This window comes from Macaca mulatta, chromosome 3 (assembly GCF_049350105.2).
Source record: "Macaca mulatta isolate MMU2019108-1 chromosome 3, T2T-MMU8v2.0, whole genome shotgun sequence".
NCBI classification, from domain to species: Eukaryota; Metazoa; Chordata; class Mammalia; order Primates; family Cercopithecidae; genus Macaca; species Macaca mulatta.
This window is the reverse complement of record NC_133408.1, coordinates 132,743,269-132,766,920: the sequence shown is the minus strand read 5'-3', so window position 1 is coordinate 132,766,920 and position 23,652 is coordinate 132,743,269. Positions and strand designations below refer to the sequence as shown.

The window sequence follows — 23,652 nt, the reverse complement described above, 5'->3', positions numbered from 1 at the left end:
GAGGTGGAGTTTCACTCTTGTTGCCCAGGCTGGAGTGCAGTAGTGTGATCTCGGCTCACTGCAACCTCTGCCTCCAGGGTTCAAGTGATTCTCCTGCCTTGGCCTCCCTAATAGCTGGGATTACAGGCACCCACCACATGCTCGGCTAATTTTTTTGTATTTTTAATAGAGAGGGGGTTTCACCATGTTTGCCAGGCTGGTCCCAACTTCCTGGCCTCAGGTGATCCACCCACCTCAGCTTCCCAAATTGTTGGGATTACAGGCATGAGCCACCGCACCCAGCCTACAGGCCATATTTTAAAAATCACTATAAAGAAGTCCAAGTGTTAATGGTGAAGGGTCCTAAGAAAAAATATGATTTAGTCATTCAAACAAATATAGATGAATTAGTGAAGTTTAGACAAACTAATAAAAATATGAACTACAAGGGTGATCTAGATGACCAAATACATGTGTCTCACTTGAAAAATATTTGACAAACTTGCTACGTCAGATGTAATTAAGAGAAGAAACTAGGATTGTTTAGAAATGGAGCCCAGCTAGAATACTTGGGGAGGGTGTGAAGAGAGAGAGAATGTAATCTCTTAATTGACATGTTATTTAGTCAGAGGTTTTTATTTAGACCTATCTCTTGAGGCTTTTAAAAGTAACTCAAACACACACACACCCCAACAAATAAACATTAAAAGCTAATCTATATTCCCAATCAATGACGAATTTAAACAGTGAAGACTAATTGCTTTCAATTAAATATGCTCAACAATTAAAATACCATCAGTTAACTATTACATAAACCAGGGATTTATAATAGTAACTAATATTTATATGCTGCTTACATGGATTTACTACTCCTCAAAATAATTCTGAGGTATGACCAATTGTTATTCCCATTTTAAAGATGATGAAACTGAGATGTAAGGAGGTTAAGAAACTTGCCCATGTTCACACAGCTAGGAAGTGATGAAAATTCAGGATTCACATTGAGGTAATCTGTTTCTACCAGACTGAGCAGTCATTTCCTTCATTTCTTTGTGTGTATGGCATAGTGTGGGAGAGGAAAGAAGTGTCTCATCAGGCCATATCTGATAACAGGTTGATAATTTGCCTCAGCATTTCAGCCTCTACTCACCACAAGCCTTAGTTAACAGCTAGATATAGACTATGGAGATGCAGTTTATCAGCACTTTCCTTTGTGCAAACATTAGCTACTTTTGTGTGTGTGAGACAAAAACAACAGCTCTCTTCTGCTTCTCTCAATCCCAGCTAGTTCTGATAAGGTCATGGAAGTGCAAAATGATGTCTTCTGGAATGTTCTGAAAGAGACCAAAATCTACCCACGCAGCTTCATGGGGATCTGAAGCCCTGCAGTGTATAAATCTTTATCTTCCTCATGTTCACGTAATTGCCACTTGATATACAGTTGTCTATTGGGCAGACATTGTTAAAAATAAATAAATTCTTAAAATTAAAATTAAATTCCTATAAAGATCTTCTGGTGAACAATACATGCTAGAAAATACTAATGAAACACAAAGAACAGGAATTATGCTTGTATGTGGTCAATGCTATTGCATTCCAGAAAGAATAATGTTGAAAGGGGGACTTCTAAATTTTTAGCATTTTGCTATATAATAACACTTTAATTTTTAATATATTCAAATTTCTGGATTTTGTGCAGTTCACAATGAAATATATATATATATATATATATATATATATGCACATGTGTCTTTTAAATATTGCTATCCCTCTAAGAGAATCAGTAGGTAAAACTATTTCTGTAGTTTAAAAGTTCTGGCTAGGTTACAAAAACAGCAATTGTTAAACAACTCAACATTAAATATTAAAGACTAAATGTAGCATTTAAAACATTACATTTAATTGTGTCTGGCTTCATATAATTCAGTCCTTGGTTAATACAAAGTTAGTATATTAGAGTACAAAAATTAATGAAGTTTCAATTTGGAAATTAAACGGTGTGTGTTTCTAGACATAGAGAGATGCCTGGAATTTTACCTTTAGGATTTTATCTGTAGCTTGCAGCCTATTAAAGCTATTACACGTGCCTTTTTCTCTTTTGTGCCTACGTCATCGATTTAAGGTTCCTATTTATTTATTTAATTTTAAGAAGAAAGAAGAGGTTCTGTAGGAAACATTGACTGTATCTGACAACCATAGTAGGACTAGAGAAGGACTAATGAGGGGTTGCTGGGGGTAGCTTTAAGAAGGCGAAGTGGTAGCACAAAAGGATAAGAAGATAATTCAGCAGTCCCCTATAATCTTATTCCACCCAAGAAATTTGGGAGAATGCGAAAAAGCAGCAGCCCAGCATTCCTGGATGGGCGTGGCTTCTCTCCAGGGGCTGTCCAATCGAATTCCTTCAGAGGAAGAAGATTGATAAGGGTTGCTAGGAAACAGGAGCGTCTCCCTCCCGCCTGACCCAGAGATTGTTCTGCACAAACCCTCTCCAGGGGCTCGCAGTGTGCAGCTGAGTCGCGAGTAGGGCTGAGCTGCGCACCGACCTCCCTGGCTCTCACACTCCCTCTCTGTTCCCGCTCTCCTAGTCCCCTCTGGCATGCGGTCAGCCCCCTGCCCAGGGACCACAGGAGAGTTCTTCTAAGGACTGACTGTTAGTCCCTGCTCATCTGAAAGCCAAGCGCTCTAGCAGAGCTTTAAAGTTGGAGCCGCCACCCTCCCTACCTCCCCATGCTCCTTTACCCCACTCGGAAATTCACCGACCTTTGCATGCACTGCCTAAGGATTTCAGAGTGAGGCAAAGCAGTCGGCAAAGCTACCCTGGCTTTTCATATAAAAATCCTCTCGTCTAGGTACCCTGGCTCATTGAAGACTCTGCAGATATACCCTTATAAAAGGAGGGTGGATGGGGGAGAGTGGGGGAGGGGGAGAGGGAAAAGAGGAATGAGAGAGGGAGGAAAGAATGAAAAGGAGAGGATGCCAGGAGGTCCGTGCTTCTGCCGAGAGTCCCAAATAGATGCGACGGCTTCAGCCTGGTCAAGGTGAAGGAAAGTTGCTTCCGCGCCTAGGAAGTGGGTTTGCCTGATAAGAGAAGGAGGAGGGGACTCGGCTGGGAAGTGCTCCCCTCCCCTCCGCGGAAGACCACTGGGTCCCCCCTTTCCCCAACCTCCTCCATCTCTACTACTCCACCCCTCCGTTTTCCCACTCCCCACTGACTCGAATGCCTGGATGCTCTGCCACCGGGCAGTGGTCCAGCGTGCAGCCGGGAGGGGGCGGGGGCAGGGGGCACTGTGACAGGAAGCTGCGCGCACAAGTTGGCCATTTCGAGGGCAAAATAAGTTCTCCCTTGGATTTGGAAAGGACAAAGCCAGCAAGCTACCTCTTTTGTGTCGGATGAGGAGGACCAACCATGAGCCAGAGCCCGGGTGCAGGCTCACCGCCGCCGCTGCCACCACGGTCAGCTCCAGTTCCTGCCAGGAGTTGTCGGTGCGAGGTAAGGGGCCCAGAGGAGGACGTGCCCCTCTGGAGGGCGCCCAGCCAGGGCGCGGAAGCTTGGGTGCCGCGTGGGGCAGGCGCAGCCGGGAAAGTTGAGGCAGAGCATGGACCAGTCCCTACAGTCCTGCCTGGAGTGGGAAGGGTGTAGGGCAGAGGCGATGTGGGTGTGCATGAGTGAGAGTCTGTGTGTGCGCCCACGTCTGTGTCTGGGAGGAGGGAGATTTCAGGGCACAGATCTGTGGTCAGGGTGCGAGAGGCGAAGGGACGAACTAGCACTGGCAGACCCCCAGAGAGACCAGTCTCATCAGCCAACCACCTCTATCTCAGCTCTGGGCTCAGAATTTGTTTCTGTTTGGGGGCTCCCTAAGGCTTTGTGCACAGGAATCCGTGCGATAACTGGCTGACATACGGGCGGTTTCATGTGGGTGTGGAGGTTGCCGGCAGAGGTGGGCAACGGTCAGCAGGACCTGGTCCGTGCAGCCCGGATAAGCTCCGAAGCCGGAGATGGCCAGAGGTTTGCCCTCCCGGGAGCACGGTTGGAAAGGAGCCTTAACTAGCTGCCCTTTGCTCCTTTTGACTTGAGTGAAAAATCAAAAAGCCAGACAGGGAGCATATCTTTTCATCAATCCTGTTCCATTTTCTTATCTGACAGTGAGATAACTCAGAGAGGGCGGGCGATTTGCGATCCAAAAATAGACTAGGTGATATATCCAATAAGCTTGTTTCTTAAGGATTTCATTTAAATTTCTTTGTAGTTATTCCTTGGGTTACCAAAGGTGGACAATTCTCAAAGGTATAACACTTTCAGGTAAATATATTAAGGAAGCATTCTCCCACTTTAAGTATTTTATATATTGTAAATTTTTAAAAACAAATAAAACTGTGCACCTCTAAAGATCTTTGGTTAAGGACTCAACTAATTTGCTTATAAAATATTTCTACTATTATTTGAACAGTAATAGATATGTTTTGGGTCTATATGTAGGTACGTATTGGAATATTCAAAGTTAAAGTTAATGTGAGTTGAGGTAGGTGTGAGTTAAGTACCAACAATAGTTCCTTAGAGTTTCTTTGCTTGAATTTCTTAGAACTGTCCAGCAGAGCTACAGTATGTTTCTTTGTGGTGGGTGGAGGGGAGGTTGGGGGGTGGAGTCTGCTTTGGTTTATCTGATCACACATTTTAAGATTCTTCTCTGAATTCTAATTGTTTGCAGAAGTATATTCAATATAGGCATTACTAAAATAATCTGCATTGCCACTATGCTAAACTATGGATAACAGTTCCTACCAAAGATGCTTAGGACACTCTAATGAATAACTATGATTCTATATTCCTATGTACCTTGTTTCTAAAAACAGCCCAAGAGAATTTGAATATATTTGGAAGCTATTGTACACCAGAAATTGTAATATTTTTCCTTTCACAATGGGTAGTGTTTTATATTTACAAAGACTTCTCACACCTGTAGACTTTAGCTGTCCATCCTATTGGGTTTTGATCACCCAGCAGTAGTACATAGATATTTAGAATAAACATGCCCAAAGGCTATCTTATGTTCAGAGTAACACAGGAGCTCAGGATGGAAAATGAGGAAAGGAAGTCTTGAAACCTATACTTTAACAAATAAAACAATGAAATTCCAGAATATCTACCTTTATTAGATGAAAAAGAATATGGCAACAATATCTTTTAGCATTGAAACCCCTCCTGCTCCTAGATATTATATATTTAGGTATAAAACTGTAGTTTTATGAGTTAGGCCCTTACCAATGAAATATGAAACCTAAATCATAGAAAATCATGCCAGCACAATGAATAGGCCACACTTTGGGGCTTGAAGGAAACAGATACCTTTCTATTTACTTAAATCGAATGGTATTTTTCAAACTTCAGGAATGATCAGTAACAAAATGTGTGGAAAGCCACACAAACAAAAAATATTATAAATAACTAAAATATACTCTGTGACCCACTCATTTTTGTACAATGGACTTTTTAAAAAGTTGTGGTATACATGTGAAAAGGAGTATAAATCAGATGATTTACTCCACAATTACACATATCAAAATGATGAGCTCATCTCGGATTTTATGTCACTGCAATTCAAATTGCTAAGTTGAATAAATGCAACTATAACATAAAATTAATTGATCTATGTTTAAGTTGAAATTAATATTTGTATTTAATAAAATAATGGGGATAATTGTCAAAAGGTCACTGCTTCACTTCTCTATGACAGGTTATTAGCTGGAATCACACAATTGAAGATGGTCTTATTTTGAAAGACTCTCAGCAATAACATTTTTACAACTTCCCTGGGTACATTTTCCTCATTTTTATTTCATGTAATACTATCTTTTTTTCCAAATAAAACCGTTGTCTTTCTTGTCCATTCTTCTAATAGCGATCAGTCACAAAATGAAACATGATGTTTTTCCAGGATACTAGCTACCTCCTGCCAAAATGTAGCACATTGGCTTGGGGGTGAATTTTCCATTTGTTTTCCAGCACTAAACATCTCAATATTCCATTAAACAAAAGAAATGAAAATTAATACCTAATCACTATTGTAAAACAAGGAGGGCAGGATTCAGTTACGCACATTGGAATGTGGCCAAAGTTCCAGCGTGAGACTTGTTTTCTCCAGGAGTAATTCTCAAAAACAAGAAGTACGTGTTTACTCACAGTTGTCTCACTTTGCTATTTTAAACTGAGTTTATTGTGCATTCTCACATCTTTTGAGACGCCACTAAATGGATCCAATACTGTATTAGATGAATTTGTTGAAATTGCTCCCGAGAAGGAGCATAAAATGATAGAAGATTATCTACCAAATCTGAACACATAAAATGAGTATCATCATAGTAATCACTGAGACGGCAAAAACAATTAGCTCATACCCCTCCTTCTACTTCTAATGTAGGCTTGGTCCCCATAGCCTACTCTATTTTGGAGTACTTCAGTCCAGTCTGACTTTAAATGGATCACGTAATGACTTCTTCCAGAGTCTTTGAAAGACTATTTCACAGTCTAATGGTTCTCCCTATTAAGAACTTTGTTGTGATATTCAGCTTAATTTTCCCCTGATTCTATTTTATCTTGTTACTTAATTCCTATTATAAGCCTTCTGGACTAGTTCATCCTCTTGTCTGATTCAGATTCTTCCTCCGACATTTCTTTAAGACTTATAAAATACAAAAGCTTCACACAGTTACAGGAGAGAACACAAAGATGGCAATTCTATGTCCAGACATCTTTGCTAAATGTTTAAGACATTTTTTACACACTTACATGTGTGTATAACTATATGTTCCTAATAATTTACTAATGCAAGAGTTAAGAAATTACCTTCTCTGACATTAATGACCTATGTGAATATTAAGGTGATACCTTCTGAGTAATCTTCTATGTGGATGCACATTATAAGACATTTCCATTGCAAATTTGTTTGCAACAGAACCCTGTCAACGCCCACACTACAAGAGAATTTTGTGACATGCTGGTCCGATGCTCCACTGAACCCCAGAGGCTATTGTCATGTAAATTCCACTATTGAAATGAAAGTGATTTCCATAATTAATAGAATGTGCTAGGAATGTAATAATGTACATAGTTTAGATGTGTATGTTAACACAACATAGTAATTCTGTTAGAATTGGCAATAGCCCCTTTATACTGAAACAATCTGAAAAACCCAGTAGAATTAAGGCCAAATTATTCACCGTGCTGCATTATGAAAAGTAAGCTTACATCATGCATATATCAATGTGGAATGTATTTCGATATATATGGAGGTACCATATGTGAAGGTTACTTTAAAAATAGTAAAGCCCAAAAAAAACACATAAAAAAACAGGTTTTCACTTTGTTCACTTAAAATCTTGTTCCAAGACATCCGTGTGTAGGCTTCTTTAAGATTCTCAAGCAAATATCTTGGTAGACTCACCATCCCACTCAATTGTTTCTCCAAGTTCCAGGCATTGAAATACAAGTTCTGCTAGACAGTAGAGGAGTAAATGATATAAATCAGGAAATAAGTTCCTAGGTTACACTTAGCAAGTCAAGAAAATATAAAACTAAGAGGGAGGTGAATCAGCATCTAAAAACACCATTTAGTGCTGTCTTACTTACTGCTTGTTGAGATTTCAACGGTATATAGAAACACTCGTGTGGATAAGGTTAAAGAATCAATGAGGAGACAACTTTCTAAAACTTAATATATTTTTAAACAAATAAAATTAGACTGCAGGAAATAAATAATTTTTAAACAAGTACTCTCCCTCCTGAGGTCCCAAAGTATTTTTATAGTGCTATTCATCACATAGTGGTGAGCAACCTCAAAATGATTTTCCTTAGAAACAAAAGGAAAATCAATTTTCTTGGTATAGAAAATGTAGGCCATTAATATACCTATAGCTTCTCTCTGGAACAGCAAGGCATCCAAAGAATCTGTGCCTACACAGAATAAATATTTCCTCATCAAATTGAACAATCTTTTTATGGAACTAGAAATTGTACACTGTACTTTAAGGAGAGAAATAAACTTGGAAAACATTCTGATATAATCTATGTAGGCATAGATTAAGGCAACAGTTTGAAAATAAAGCTATATATAGAGAAGGCACCTCCACAAAAAGCCCAAAGTAACTCTGATCTTTAATTCCTTATCAGATTTACTTCACTACCTCACTATCATTGACTGTACAACTACACACACACACACACACACATTTTAGCAAATTCAGTTGAAAGGGTACAGGTATCTAAACATAAATAATTCAAAACCATGATGCTAGATACATAGTTTGAAAAAAAACTTACAACCTATATATGTAGCATGGGAATATTCAAAGTATAAAATTTGAGAAGATTCCTCTAAGAAAGAGTCTATCATCAGAAAGAAAAGGTAGCTAATAGGGAAACAATTAGTCAATAAATATTTATTAAGTACCTATTTTGACCAAAACAAAATATAGGACATGCAGTGGGAACACACACCCAAAAAAATGTTCACAAAGTTTCACAAATGTGTAAAGTTGAAAGTGCTGCAAAAATCAAACTTGAAATTTTTGACAAAATGTTACCAGAATTATCAACCAAATGAAACAGTCTGTTCCTTCATTTAACAGATGCATTCATATTTAGGATTTTAAATGTGTGTATATATTCTGATGCCTTGTGCAGACAGTGTTGTATGCTGTGAGGTGACAAAACTAATAATATATCAAAATAATAGATGATAATTATTAACCAACTACCCTGTGCTAAGAACTCTGCTATACAAGAACCCTGTGAAGTAGGTACTGGGATCCTTATTTTATACAGAAGAGGAGATAGAGGCCCAGCAAGATAAAGTAACTTGCCGAAGTTCAGGTAGTTAATAAGTCCGTAACTGGAATTCAAAACTTTCTTATTCTAAGACCTATTTTCTTTACTACCAATATTGCCTCACAATTTTATTTATTTTTATTTATTTATTTATTTTACCAGGCTTCATTGCATTCAACAAGTATTTTCTGAGCTCCAAGTAGAGGGACATGCTTTGGTAAGGAAGGCAAACAATAATCAATGAAAGGGAGTCCAGAATAGACTTCCCCAGGCTCGAGATCTTTCTCGACTCCACTGTCCCTTCTGAGAGGCAGAAACATGCAAATGGAAGAAATAAACTAAAACATTATTTATAATTGACTAGGACTAAGGACAAAATTTTTAAAATAGAAAAGTCTATGAAGATTATAGATTAACAAGCTGAGAAATAAACACCAGGTCTGAAAATGTGAGGAAAATATACTTCTTGGAGTCTGATTTCAATGACGATTATCATCTGTAAAACTTAATACAGTGGCAAGAATATAGTCTCACAAAAAGCCAGGATAGAGGTGAAAAGGATTTCACCTGAGGCTAAAAATGCTGATGTTACTCTCTTCTTACAACCTACCTACTTCCCACCAGGAAAACAAGCTGTTAAAAAGGTTTCGTAGTCTAGTAAAATTTTCAAATTTCTTTACCCTGCTGAAGTAGTAATGGTTCATCTTTATGTTAGAAAACTCTCAGCATTTTACACATTGGGTCATTTATCCATAATATATACCACAGCATGAAACTCGAAGGAATCAGGGATTATGAATTTTAAACACACTAAGAATAGGAGATGCAAAGTGACCTGCTGGAGATTCCAAAGACTCAGTTTGTAGTGCTGCTCCAGGAAAACCCATATCTCATTATTCTCTGACCTCAGTGCCTTCCCACAGACAGGAAACCTGCTGTCTTAATTGCATGAACTTATACTTCTTTTCACACTTCTTTTCACACAACCAAAGGGCTGAAACAAGTCTTTCCTGGAGGGTCTTTCTCTGATTTGTGATATGTACTAGAGTAATTAATGGACATAAAAAAGGAACAGATATCACAGATCTGCCCCTCCATCTGGTGGAGCCTGTTTCTTTTGATTGTTAATACATAGCAGATAGATTATTAGTAATATTTGCTTAACAGTTTCAATGAAGCATGTGTTGGTGAATACAACATAATGTAAGCCGCTTTTACAAAATATGTCAGAATACATGCCAATCTGAGAGATGGCACTACAAGGTCAAAAACAGTTGGAATTTATATCTGCCTCAAGGAGAAAATGATACTAGAGAATATAATTAACTTTCTGTTTTGGAACATCTTGTTTTTCCTGAAAAAGCAGACCCTCTACCTGCTGATGCATTAATCCCAGTGATTTCTATGGAATCCACATCTATGGACTGCTAACCGGTCCATACTATGTTGGTCACTAGGACACTGGTAGCCAGACCATACCTAACTTAAAATTGATTAGTAGGCAAGACATGAACTTAGATGTCTAACAAATCTCTTCCATAGATTTTGTTCAAGACTTCCCCTTGGAAAAAATGTTTTGAGGAATGCCAAAAGTCCCACTTCCCCCAACCCCCAAAATATATTTTTCACTACCTTTCTTGGTTCATAAAATATTCCAAATTTTAAACTGAAGTATTTCATCCAAGAAGTACTAAAGAACATATATTTCTAGAACCACATAGCGTACTAACCCTCCAACACGTTCTGAATTTATAGGCTCATTTTTCAGAAAAGGTAACTTTACCAGTTTGGTAGGGAGTAGGCAAAATGAACCATTAATTTATTGAATTTTTACCTACTTCATGACTTTGTCGAAGACAAGCCCTTCCTTGGCTATGATTTCCTAAACACTCATAATGCAGTAATTTGAAAGGAAATAAGCCTTCTCTGTAGTTGTTGAACAAATGAAGCCCTGGTAGGAAAAAGATTGAAGTGTTAGAGTACTCACTCTCCCTTTTTTTTCTTCTAAGGTCCTAAATTTGTGTTTGTTGCTATGTGATATAACAAGGCAGGAAGGAGGCTGATAATTTGGTTTTTGGGTTTTGTTGTTGTTGTTGTTGTTGTTCTTTTTCTGAAATGGAGTCTAGCTCTGTTGCCCAGGCTGGAGTGCAGTGATACAATCTCAGCTCACTGCAACCTCCGCCCCCCAGATTCAAGCGATTTTCCTGCCTCAGCCTCCCAAGTAGCTGGGATTACAGGCACCTGCCACCATGCTCAGCTAATTTTTGTATTTTTAGTAGAGACGGGGTTTCACCACGTTGGTCAGGCTGGTCTCAAACTCCTGACCTCATGATCCTCCCTCCTCAGCCTTGAAAAATGCTGGGATTACAAGTGTGAACCATGGCGCCTGGCCAGAAGCTGATAGTTTTAGGTCTGCTTCTTATATGGAAAAGGCTGGAACATTTGAAGTACAAAAGGGTAAGAAAATTGAAGAACAAAGAATAGTTAACCTCTCCCTTTCCTTTACACTCTCTCATGTATTGAACAACAACAACAAAAATCATCTACTTACCTCTGCTGTAAATAGTGTGTGAAATTATTGCCCAGAGAGTCTGCTTAGAATCACTTTGAAGTTTACTTAAAATGAAAAATGCTGGGACACATGCATCCCAGGCTAATTGAAACAAATACCATATAGATTGAAGTTTCGGAATCGGCATAGTAAATAAACTTCTTCTTATTCTTGGTATTTGAGAAACATTGTTGTCTTAGTCTGCTCAGACGGCTATAACGAAATACCATAGATCGGGTAGCTTAAACAACAAACATTCATTTTTCACAGTTGTGGATGTTGTGAAGTCCATGATTAAGATGCCAGCAGATACAGTTCCTGGTGCGAGTCCTCTTCCCAGGCCTCTTTTTGCTCTGTGCTCCCAGAGCTGGGAGGAAGAGAAGATGCTCTGGGCTCTCCTCCTCCTCTTATAAATACATAAATTCCATCATGAGGCCCAAACTCTGATGGCCTTTTGTAAACCTGATCATCTCCCAAAGGCCCTGTTAGTAATTACAATCACATCGGGAGCTAGGACTTCAGCACATGAATTTAGGAGCAACACAAATATTCAGTCCATGACCATTACATATAGAATAATGGTCATACACAGAATATCCAGTGAATTTCTTTTACCAAATGACTCTCCACAGCAAGTTCATTCTAATTGGACTAACCAGTTGTATAAAGTAAATTCTACAAGCCTGAGTACTAATTAAGCTCAACTAATAAGGCACAGTTTCTTTAAGTTGTATGAATAGATTTTCTAGAAATCTCATATTATCTTCGTTGTAAAGGAAGTTTTCCTCTGTTACCTATAGTAAGTTCCCATAACATATGCAAACACATATAATAATACATATCTTTTGGAATATTCTTATTAGGAAACCTTCTCATTTTTAATATTTTATCCTGTATTTTATCATTATATTAATATCAATATATTAGAAAGAGAAGTTACTGGTGTTTGAAGAAGTTACTGATATTAGAAAATCTTCTCATTTTAAATCTTTCATCCTGTATTTTGTCATTATATTAATATATTAGAAAGATAAGTTACTAGTGTTTGAAGAATATCAAATGAAAAGATTTCTTAGAAACTCTCCTTGATTTGGATAACTGCACTCTTAAAATTCTAATTGTCTTTATAGCTATGCCCTTATGAGCTATGGGATGTGGGAACACTTCTGTCACAACTCTCCCCCACTGCCCTCTAGATGTGCAGCGTGGGGGCAGGGGAAGGACCTCATTTGGCAACTTACACATTCTTCACTCAGCGTCCACTTCGTTCAAGTGAATGGTTGCTTAGCTAAAGCTGGCAATCCTCACAAAAACTGCCAAAGATAGTTTCCTAAGCAGCGTTCAGAGCCACACGGGAAAAAATGCCGAAGAGGAAGTGAGGGACTGGCAGCAGGGAGGGGGAGGCTCAGCCTGGGCCACCAGCTTTACTTCCCAGGAGTTCTGTGCTCCCTCTTTGCCTTCACGGGAATGTCACACTTAGTAGCTGACTTCATGAAGAGAAAAGCAATAAAAAACAGAGCACACCCCACTCGCCCAAACATTTTAATGGTTTGAATTTTTTAAGACTCAGGCATCTGAGAGATGAAACTCTTAAATTGTTGAAAGTTACACCGTGTCTCAGCAGAGCCTGGCTTTTTTGACCACTCTGATGGTTATGGTACTTCTACCTGAAGATGTCACTTCTACTGGACTGTCCCACTCACACAACAGTCTCTACATATCCAAAGCCAAAAGCCCACTGCCTCCCCCAACCAGCATCTTCCTTATTTTCTGATTCTAAGAGAAACATGATTATTTCTACATAAAATCATTCAAAATTTGGAACTGCCCATGACGTTTTTCTTCTGTTTAGTCCTCTGTTGATTTCTTCTTAAGTAATATGGCAACTTCTTTTCTCTCCTACCACTGCCAAAATCTTAGCCCAGGTTATCATCACTGTCCTCTCAATCTTTAACTGTTTGTCTCCTTCATTCTCTCTCTCCTTATACAATTACTTATTCATCAGAAATTTAATGAGTGCCTACTGTGTGTTCAGTCACTGTTCTAGAGATATTATAGCATGAACAACAATAATATAGAAAATGTTTTTATATTCAGCTTACACTACATAGATAATAAACAAAAGAACAAATAGGGTGTGAAGAAAATAGAATGAGGGATATACAAAAGTGAGAGAAGCTGGAAAAGTAAGTATTGCTACCAGGTTAAACTTGACAAATAACTGATATTTCCAGTCCATTCCCAGGTGTTAAAAGCATTAAATATAAATATCACTTAAACGTAACTTCCCAGCTTGGCCATTAAGGCCTTTTACAACCAGGTCCCTGGTGTATCTTTCCAGTCTATCATCCTCAACGTGAACACCTAGTCTACCCAGACCTTTCTGTTTGCACCAAATATACACCTAAGTATCTTTGTAGTCATGATTTCATTTAGAATGTGTTTTCTTCCTCCTTTCTACAAACCTATATTTAAGTCCATCTTCAAAGTCCTGCTTAATCTAAGTTCATACTATGATCTTTTATCTGTTCTACCAAATACATTTTTATTCAAAACATACATGTGGTCCTTACTGTATGTAGGCCTGATTAGTAAAATATTGCTTTGGCGTAAGTAACAGGTAAGTAGAACAGTAACTTGTAGAATCAAATAAAAAAGCAATTTATTTTTATTTCTCATAGCCCCTTTAAAAGGTATTCAGTAAAATATATTACATTTGTATAATAAAACAATAAACCTTAGCTTGCAAACAGTCTCAATTCAAAAATGAGTGTGCCTAGACCAATATAATAATTGAAACTTTGAACACTAAAGTTGAATCTTTTCTCTATCCCCAGCAGGAGCCTCTTTCAGGTAAGAAGTTGAAAAAGAAAGCTTAAATGTCTTATTGGTTTCATCCACCCTTCTTTGTCACTCTTACTAACTCAAGTTCTGAATCCTCCGAAGTTACGAGTGGAAGGTAGGCGAAAACAGGATGGTTATAGGAAAAAAGTTCCTACCTGACAAACTTCACACTAGACTCCAAGATTTTTAAGGCTGTGTGTGTGTGTGTGTTTACTTCTCTCACTATTGCTGAGGGTCTGTCACCTCAGTTTCCTTGACACAAATTTTCTTTCACCTGACCACACCTCCTCAGTTCCCGCTCTTTCAGCAGCTCACTGCAACAGACTCTTACTTTCAGGGTCCCATTTCCCTTCCAGGCCTTTCAATTAGTTTGATTCCCTTCAGTAATGACTGACCTTCAGTCCACAGGAAACAGTGACATAATATTTCAGGAAAAAACTTCTAAGCATGTGGGCCAGTCCAATGCAGCAATCTCTCTTCTTCACTGCTCCCTGCCAAAGCATCAAAGCAGTTAGCTGGTCCTTCTCTCATCCTTTATTATTTCCTAGCCTGGAGTAAGGCCCAACCCATTTTGTGATGCTATGTGTTTTTGTTTTGTTTTGTTTTGTTTTGTTTTTTTGAGACAGAGTCTTGCTGTGTTGCCCAGGCTGGAGTGCAGTGGCACGATCTCAGCTCACTGCTGCAACCTCTGCCTCCCAGGATCAAGCAATTCTCATGCCTCAGCCTCCTGAGTAATTCGAATTACAGGCATGCACCACCACGGCTGGCTAGTTTTTGTATTTTTAGTAGAGATGGGGTTTCACCATGTTGGCCAGGCTGGTCTTGAACTCCTGGTTTCAGGTGATCCACCTGCCTTGGCCTCCCAAAGTGCTGGGATAACAGCCACCTTAACTGGGCTTTGTGATGCTATATGCTTTGGTACACATAATTATTTCCAATTTTTGTGAACATATTTGGACTACAGGACATATGAAATGTGATACACTCACTTGCTTAGATACCTGTTGTTTTCTACTTGACTAACACCAGGATTTGGCAAAGTACCTAGTTTCTAATACATTGATATTACACTCATATATTCAATGAGTAACCAATACAGCTTAAGTTTAAAAAATTACTTTTTATAACCAAGAAAAATGTTTCTATAGGGGGCTACCTGTATAAAGACTTATAGGAATCAATGTCTACATAATAATGTAAGATGTGGCTAAAACATTTACTGGTTTCTCTGACTAGAATTAGCTCCCAGTGAATAAAGATCTTGTCTGTCATTTTTAGCAGAGTCTTCAACAGTGCATATAGCATAATATTTAACACATATTTAATGAGAAAACATAAATTATGTTAATATTTTCCATTAATATGTTGCACAATTTTTAAAAATTGTGATAATCTTAATTTTAATCCATAAATGGTACTATTTTCCTGAAGACATTTTCAATCTTAAATAGAACTTTATATAAAAATTTAAAAATTTATCTTTAAAAAGTGACATCAACTTAATGACATAAGTCCTTAATGATCATCTGCTACTTTCAAGGCACTAGGCAAGGTACTGAGGAGAACAAAGAAAAGAATAAGACACTGTGCCTGCCCTTAGAATGTAAAATCTTACGGGAGAGATGAGATACGTGCATGTGTACCTACAGTAACAAGAAAATTCAGGGGCTTGGCTGTGAGACCCCTGAGTGGATAATAATACTTCTGTTTGACATACTGTAGAAGGTATCATGAAAATTTACTTCTGTCCTGGGCTCTAAAAATTTAAGATTTCAGGAAGTGGAGGATTTCATTCTAGACCTATGCAAAAGCAGAGAGCTAGAATGTGGGATTTAATTGAGGAGGATCATGTAACTTAGCTTAGTTTAAGATTAGAGTGTATGGGGGTCAGGGCAGAAGATAAAGCTCTCAGAGCAGATACAATCATGGCCAACATTTCTCCTGTAGGCAGAGGAAAATCTCTGAAGGCATTTGAGCAGGGGACTCTGAAAGCACAATGTGAAGATAAATAGGAGGAAATAAAGGTTTGGGAGGCAGAGAGATGAGTTGGCAGGTTATGGCAACAGTCCAGGTGAGAGGTAATGATGGCCTAAACTAGGGCAGTGGCAATGGGAATAAGAAACATGGAATGAGTCTAACAGACAAAGATGAATAGTGCCTGGTAGGTAGGAATTAGCTTCTGGGCAAAAAAATAGCAGCCAAAACAATTAAGCTAATCACTTTCCTTCTTCTACAATAGAAAAGGGCATGCTGCATAAAATCCTTAGTTTAATAATGGAAAATGTGGGAGCTGTCTTTCTTTTAAGCAATTTTTCACGAATTTGGGTCACAGGAAAATGTAACAATCAAAGTTCTAACTCTTTGAAAATAAGACTTAGAAATCAAATCAATATTTTCTATGTGGCTATGATTTGATTGCATTTATCTATAGACGGGAGGTTAAGCCAACGTAGTCTCTCTCCAGGGCTCTGCAAGAGCCACCTACTGGCTTCGTTGACCCTTGTCTTACACCCACCTGTAAGTTCATCCACTTGGCTACAGTCAAAATTATCTTTAAGAAATACAAATCTAAGCATGTCATCCTTGCTTAAAACTCTCCAAAGATTTTTTCATTGCTCTTGCTATAATTGAAACATGGTTTACCTGGCCCACAGTGATCTGCACATGGTTTACCTGGCCCACAGTGATCTGCTCATCCCTTTTCCCTTATACTTCTTGTTCCATCTTTCCCTGTCACTCCCCAGGCCTTCCCATAGGCTGTGAAACTTCCCAGGGCACTAGTCCACTCCAAACCCTTCAGGGCTCAGCTTAAATTCTATACTACTTCTGATCTTCTATAGTAGGTTAGTTCTTCTTGCTATGTACTCCCCTCTGTATTTTCCTTCATCACACTTTATTGTAATTGTCTGTCTCCCCACTATAGTCTATAAGGGCTAAAAAGACAGAAGCCATGCCTGCTCACTTACAGTTGTATATTACCCAGCAGAGTAAGTACCACATACAGAAAATCAATAGCTATTTATGGGATAAATTGAACAGGGGTTAATTAACTCACTCTGGAACAAATTTTCCTCATTTTTAAAACTGGGGTATTGTTTTTTATATTCCTTTTAGCCATATATTTTTATAAGTAAACTTAAAGATAAAATTCAGCATCCCAAGTCAGAATCAGTACCCTGTTATACTAAAAAAAAAAAAAAAAAAAAAAAAGTAATTAGGTCTTATTTATAAATTTAAATTTGTTTAATAGCAAGGTTATTAATAATAATAAAAATGCTAGAAATGTGTTTTGTTATTCCTCAACCTGTCCTCATTTTGAAAACATTTTATCTGTTCACCTTAAGTCATGTGGTATGAGTAAGAGGAAATAAACATAACCATAAAAACAGAGTTGAGTAAATGCCCCAAGAAAGTCAACTTTAAGGCAGATTTTGTCCTTTCTGAATTCTAATAAAAGAACATTTCAGCCACTTTCATAGAAGAGGATTCTTGAATACCATTTGTTAATACTAATTCCTACTAGTGCCAGTAAATAACACCCCAAGGTATTCCATTAAATGCAGTTTGTGGCAATATTTCTCAAAATGAATGTGATTAACACACATCCTCTACACCATTTTTAGAAGAATGAGAAGATGTTGTGAATAACAATTTTTATTGAAATATTTACGTATGCCAGGCACCGTTCCATTTGCTTTATCTATGTTAACTCATTTAATCTTCATGGTAGCCCTATGAGGATGATGCTATTATGATCCCTATTTTATGGAAGAGGACAGTGAGGTTCTAACACAACGTAACACAGTAAGAGGACAGCCAGGATTTAGATCTGGCATTTGGCTCCAGAGCTCACGAATTTGACCAGTTGACTATATTTGCTTCTCTCAGGAAAGCATCCTAAAACGAAAATGTAAACTATGCAAAAAACAGTTGGAATAACCATCCTATATTCCTTGATTTGAAAATGAGAAATGGGTTAATGAAGTAACATTGAGCTCTTTTTTAGAAATAGAAGTTAGTAGTATAGTTAAATATTGTATAGGTTGTTGATCAGAGTGTATCTAATTGCTTACGCTTCTTATTTTAACATAAAATCATCTCATTTCTATAGCTGAAAAGTCAGCTGTCATGATAATAATTACATTTTAAGGCTTTATTTCTTTACAAACTATTTGTTCTTTTGATCTCCAGAATTTGTCCACCCCTTGAAGATAATATTTTAATCTCCACATTAAAAGAGAATGGGGGGTCTGAATTTGAAGCAAAAAACAAAAAATCACTTTTCCCAGAAACAAAGTCTCAGATTCCTTTGTGTAAAACAAAAATAATTGACACATTGGTGAAAATCATTGGTCAGGAAGGAAAACTGTCCTACTTTATTCCTTTACCTGTCCATCTAGCTATCAGAATAGTATATTTGCATGTAGCTAATCCTCAAATTGATTAAGCTATGTTTACAAGTCAAAAAGAAAGAGGTCCTGAGGAGATAATTACAGGAATACAAATCAGGAGAGACAACTTTGAAAGAATAGTAATTTTGCTTCTTGAAACTGACCTTAAATCCCTAGGAGGAGAACAGAACAGCTTAAAGCAACCTTTTCTCTCTATTCAGAAATGATTGCGAATTAATTGTGCAGTTTAGCTGAACTTTGCCTTTCCTTGTATCCTAGGAGAAGATCTCTAATAGACTGGGAATTTTTGCTTGTTTGTAATGTAAACTCAGTATCTAGAGATAGTTCTTAACACCACATGGGCTCATTGGAAAACCCTAATTCCCAAAACAAAGAGGAAAAGGTGAGCAAAATAATCCACCAGCAAAAGGAAAACAAAAAACAGAATGCTTGATAATCTTTATTTTGATAATTTGGTTTTAAATAATCCTAAAGAAAGATCCTTGGTGACATCAGAAGTCTGACTGCAATATCCAAACTTGCTCATCCATGAAGATGTATAAGGCTTGTGGGTTACATGGATTCATTAGTTGCTTTAATGATAAAAAGCACTTAGTAAAAATTATTTCTATTTTGAATATCAACTAGGCTATGCAGTTCTAGCAAAGAGGCGGTTTGAGCATTTGCAGATTAATCATGATGCTAAGTATTGATTTTGATAGTAAAAATTAAAGCATACTCAAATTGGATATCCCCATGCACATATAAACTATTTCAGTTAGCTAGTTAATGTTGACCTAATGATCTTAATTCCAATAGTTTCCTTTATTTAGCCATGCCATTTCTGATTCATTCATCCAACAGGTGTTAATTGAGCACACATATTAAATTTGGTATTATGCTAGACACTAAGTATAGAATGGCAAGCAGAAAACCAACAACAAATGAAAAATAATTCCTGTCCTCAAAGATCTTTCTTGACAGTTTTAAAACTCTACATTTGAAGATTAGAAAATGGAGTATAAACAGCATCATGGTCTCTTATCTAATATTTCAGGCAGAAATTAGTCAATAAAGTCTACAGGAGAATGGACTTCTTGGCTTCCCCGAGACCATGGACAGAGGCCTAAGAATCACCCAAATGAAGTACTTTCTCTATTCTCTTAGTAACTAGATTTGCTTAATGCTTTTTGAAAAAAAAAAAATATGATGCAATGTATGACACAATCATTATTATTTAGGGAATGCACTGGGAGTAGGCTACTTAACATCTTCATACATGTAAAAATGTCTTCATTTACTTTAACTTAGTATACTTTGGTACACCCATCGATTCTTCCCAGAAACTTTTACTAAGCACTTTTTGTTTTGTTGGGCTATGTGTTAGGTGCTGGGGATCTGTCAATCTGTAGCTAATAGTTCTGTTGTACAGAACTTACAGAAAATAAGCTAGGTATAGTATTTAAGTTATTAATGATCCTGTGCTTGGGATTTTAAAAAATTCACAAAGTACTCAATGGAATGCAGACTTAGAGAATCACATCTTCAATGTTCTTTTCCTAAGGTTAGAAAAATATATAATTATAGAAGCAAAACATTCTTGAATAATTTTTAGAATAAAAAAGTACTCTGAATCAAATGGCACTGGAAAATGTAGATGGAACCAATTCAATTTTAACAGAATAAAAAACATTTTTCCTGCCAATGTTGTTCTGAAATTAATTGCAAGATGTGTTTTTTAAACGACTTATCAAAAAACATGAAACCAATCAATAAGTCAAACAAGGCTAGAAACCACCATTAGCTAGTAAATTGATTTACTATCTATTATAATTCTTCCATAAAGCATAATAGGCACTTTACTTTCACAGTTTAATGCTTCTGTAATTGAGATATAATTCAATTTATTTGCACATCTTATATAATAATATTTTTTCCCAAAAAGCTACTCATATTTATGGTGAATCTTAAAATGAATGGTATCAGGGTTAAAAAACAAAACATATTAGTTGCAAGCACACAAACTGCCTATCTTATAAACTAAGTATTCCAAAAATAATTGCAAATGTCTTAACCAAATTTACTATTAAATGCTTTTTATTTTGCTACAAATGGATAGACAAACTCTATTTCCTGTATTTTTTTAAGTTCAAAATCACATGCTTTGAAAACACCTCATTACCAGAATCACAAATTATCTTTCAATATTTTCATTATCCCTGCTTGAAAATAAGAAAGATATCTTATTAACCTCTGTATATTTACTGCAAGAATAGCCAAGTCCTGGTCATTTATTTATCACTGGAATCTATAATAGTGCCTTAAAAATAATGACTATTGAATGAATAAGTAAAATAATGGAAGAAAGAATGAAGGAATAAAGACCTTGGATACAATGAACCCTCAATAAATATTTATTAGATTATAATGAGCAGAGCATATTACCATAGTTCAGTGATAAAATTTTAATATACTTCTATAGTGTTTGCCTTTCTATCACCAAGAGGAAATTAATAAATTTCAGAGATAATAAATTATTTTAATATTTGGTTTTATGTATATCTAAGGTCTGCATATTTTTAAGAGTCTTGTAATGTCAGTCATTGGCTCAAACATTTTTCTCATGTGACCAAATATTTTCATGATATGGCCTGTAATACATCCTTAATACTTAACTTTTAGAGATCAATTTCTGAAGCTATGAACTTCGTATGAAACACAACCTTCTTTAGTAATTTTTCCAAACATGTTCAAACTCTGGTGTATCCATGCCTTTATTCTTTAGCATCAGCATACCTGATTCCAAATACTGATGAGAGACACCAAATGTAGCATGAGTTTTTAAAGTGAATTTCTCCATTTAGATTTTTTTTTTTGCTATAGCTTATTTCTCTTGTAGTCTTTTCTCTGATGAGTTAAAGCAGCACATTAAATTTTTTAAAAACTGCCCCAAATTTGAGGCCAGTATAAAGAAATATATCTTAATACAATTAATGAATATGAAACTTTTTTTGCAAATCCTGAATGATCTTTTACTAGAAATTCAAAATTATTTTTAAACTATTATCTAGTAGCAGAGACCATTTTACTAGATCTCTCAGGGTATACATGAGAATAGAGAATCTCAAGCTGAGCCCTAGGGTACTTCTACTTATAGTTATGCCTAGAAGTTACAATCCAAAGAAACAGTAGTGGCCAATGAGGTAAAAGGCAGGCCAAGAGAAAGTGGCATCATGCAAATAAAGAGAAGAAAGTTTTCCCAGAACAAGGCAGTGGTGAACTCTACTGATGCTGCGGAGGGCAAGTTAGATGAGAAAATTGATGATATCAGGCATTTAGAATCTTGATTCCAAAAACTGAGGTGGTCAATGTCTTTAACATCTTGTAAGCCATTGGAAGTTGCTATGTAGTAAGGAGGCAAGCTGTTTGGAGGTAACTGAGAAAACTGGATTCTAAGTAGAAATAGTGACTACTAATTTGTGTAGTTTTGCACTAATTGTGGCAAACCAATGGATTCTGCAGGAAAACTTGGGTCAAAAGAGAATCTATAATTATTTATTAAATTCAACTGAATTATGTCTTGCTTTTTTTTTTTTTTTTTTTTTTTTGAGATGAGACTGAAGAAGTAGTCTTGGGGGCAGATCAGAAGACTTTAGATACATTAAGAAGTTTGCAAGATTTTAGCTCAGAGCAATGGTAAGCCACTTAAGTCCCTGCCCATGTGGAGCTCATCATCTTGTGAGGGAGACAGAATAATCATATGTCTCAAAGAAATATTAAATTAAACTTACGATACATGCTAAAGTTAAGAGATAATGTTGTGGGAACAAAAAATAAGGAGTTTGATATCAGAGACATCAGGTTTTCATGGGAAAAATGACAACTAGAGGATGAGCAAACTAAGTGAAGAGAAGAAATCAAGAATGTATTCTTGAAATCAAGCTGTATTCAGTGAAATGAGCACAGATACTGTGAAAGAAGAGATAATAGCACATATGAGCAACTGAAAGGTCAATGTGGCTTGGAACCTTGAGAACAGTGAGCAGCACTATATTATGTCGAGGGTTGTTCTTATCCAAGAACAAAAGAAAATCATTTTGGTACTTAAAGTAGAAATAAGAGCATCCATTTTTTTTTAATAAAAATAGACCCTCACTGGAATATGGAGAATGATGGGGGTTGAAGGTTCAGAATGGACCAGGTAGACCAGTTATGGGAATTTTTTGTATTGTCTACAAAAGATGGTAGCTTAGACAAAGATGGCAGACATTGAAATAACAGGTGAATAAAGAAAAATTTTAGTAGTTAAAAATTGCAAGGACTTGGTATATGGGTTAGGAATATTAGATACCATCTTGATGTGTTTACAGTTGCTCAGGACATATATAATGAATCAATTGAGGACTCAATAATAAGCATTTATTTTGAGTGCCTACTATTATGTCAATATAGTCTTCCTTTTAGGGAAAGCTCAAAATTATTTATGTGTTAGAAGTAAAGATCAGATTCTAGACATTGTTTATCTCAATTGTTTTTAACACACTAAGAAAAACAAGCCAAGTGTTGATGAATTTCTATTGTATCCTAGGGATTTTGTAACAAAGAATCCATTCAGAAGCTACACTAGGCTCATCCAAAAGAGATGACAGAATTTTCTCTACCCAGTACAGCTTGCACAATGCTGGTGCAAGCAGATGATAGTTATGTTTGGCTGAGAAGCCCATAGAGGGTGATTCACCAACACAACTGCAAGATTCAACTACATACCCGCCTCCCCTTGACACATGTGTGCTAGTAAACCCAAAGTCAAACATATCATTAATTTCACTCTTAATTAAACCTCCTAGGCCTAAAGGGTAGTGACAAACTTAAACTTGAGAAGTTCTGGCCAGTATTATTCAAACACCAGTGAGGAGATTGCTTTTAAGATACTATAAAGATGAACTTTCTTGTTTCTTTTTCTCAATTCTGAGGATAGCTAAGATAAATTTTAGTCTTGCAATACAATAATTTTATTGTAGCTATCATTATTGATTGTCGTAGCTGTGAAAGTCTGCTTAGAGAGA

General features: G+C 36.8%; 1 protein-coding gene across 1 annotated transcript in view; it reads left to right on the top strand.

Moving 5' to 3' along the window:
- Nucleotides 1-2,477: 2,477 nt before the first annotated feature.
- The window catches only part of GRM3 (glutamate metabotropic receptor 3), a 224,226-nt gene continuing 203,051 nt past the window's right edge, over nt 2,478-23,652 (top strand). Inside the window, exon 1 of the mRNA XM_001107588.5 lies at nt 2,478-3,469. The gene's annotated coding sequence lies outside the window, so the exon portion shown is untranslated. The remainder of the gene's footprint in view (nt 3,470-23,652) is intronic.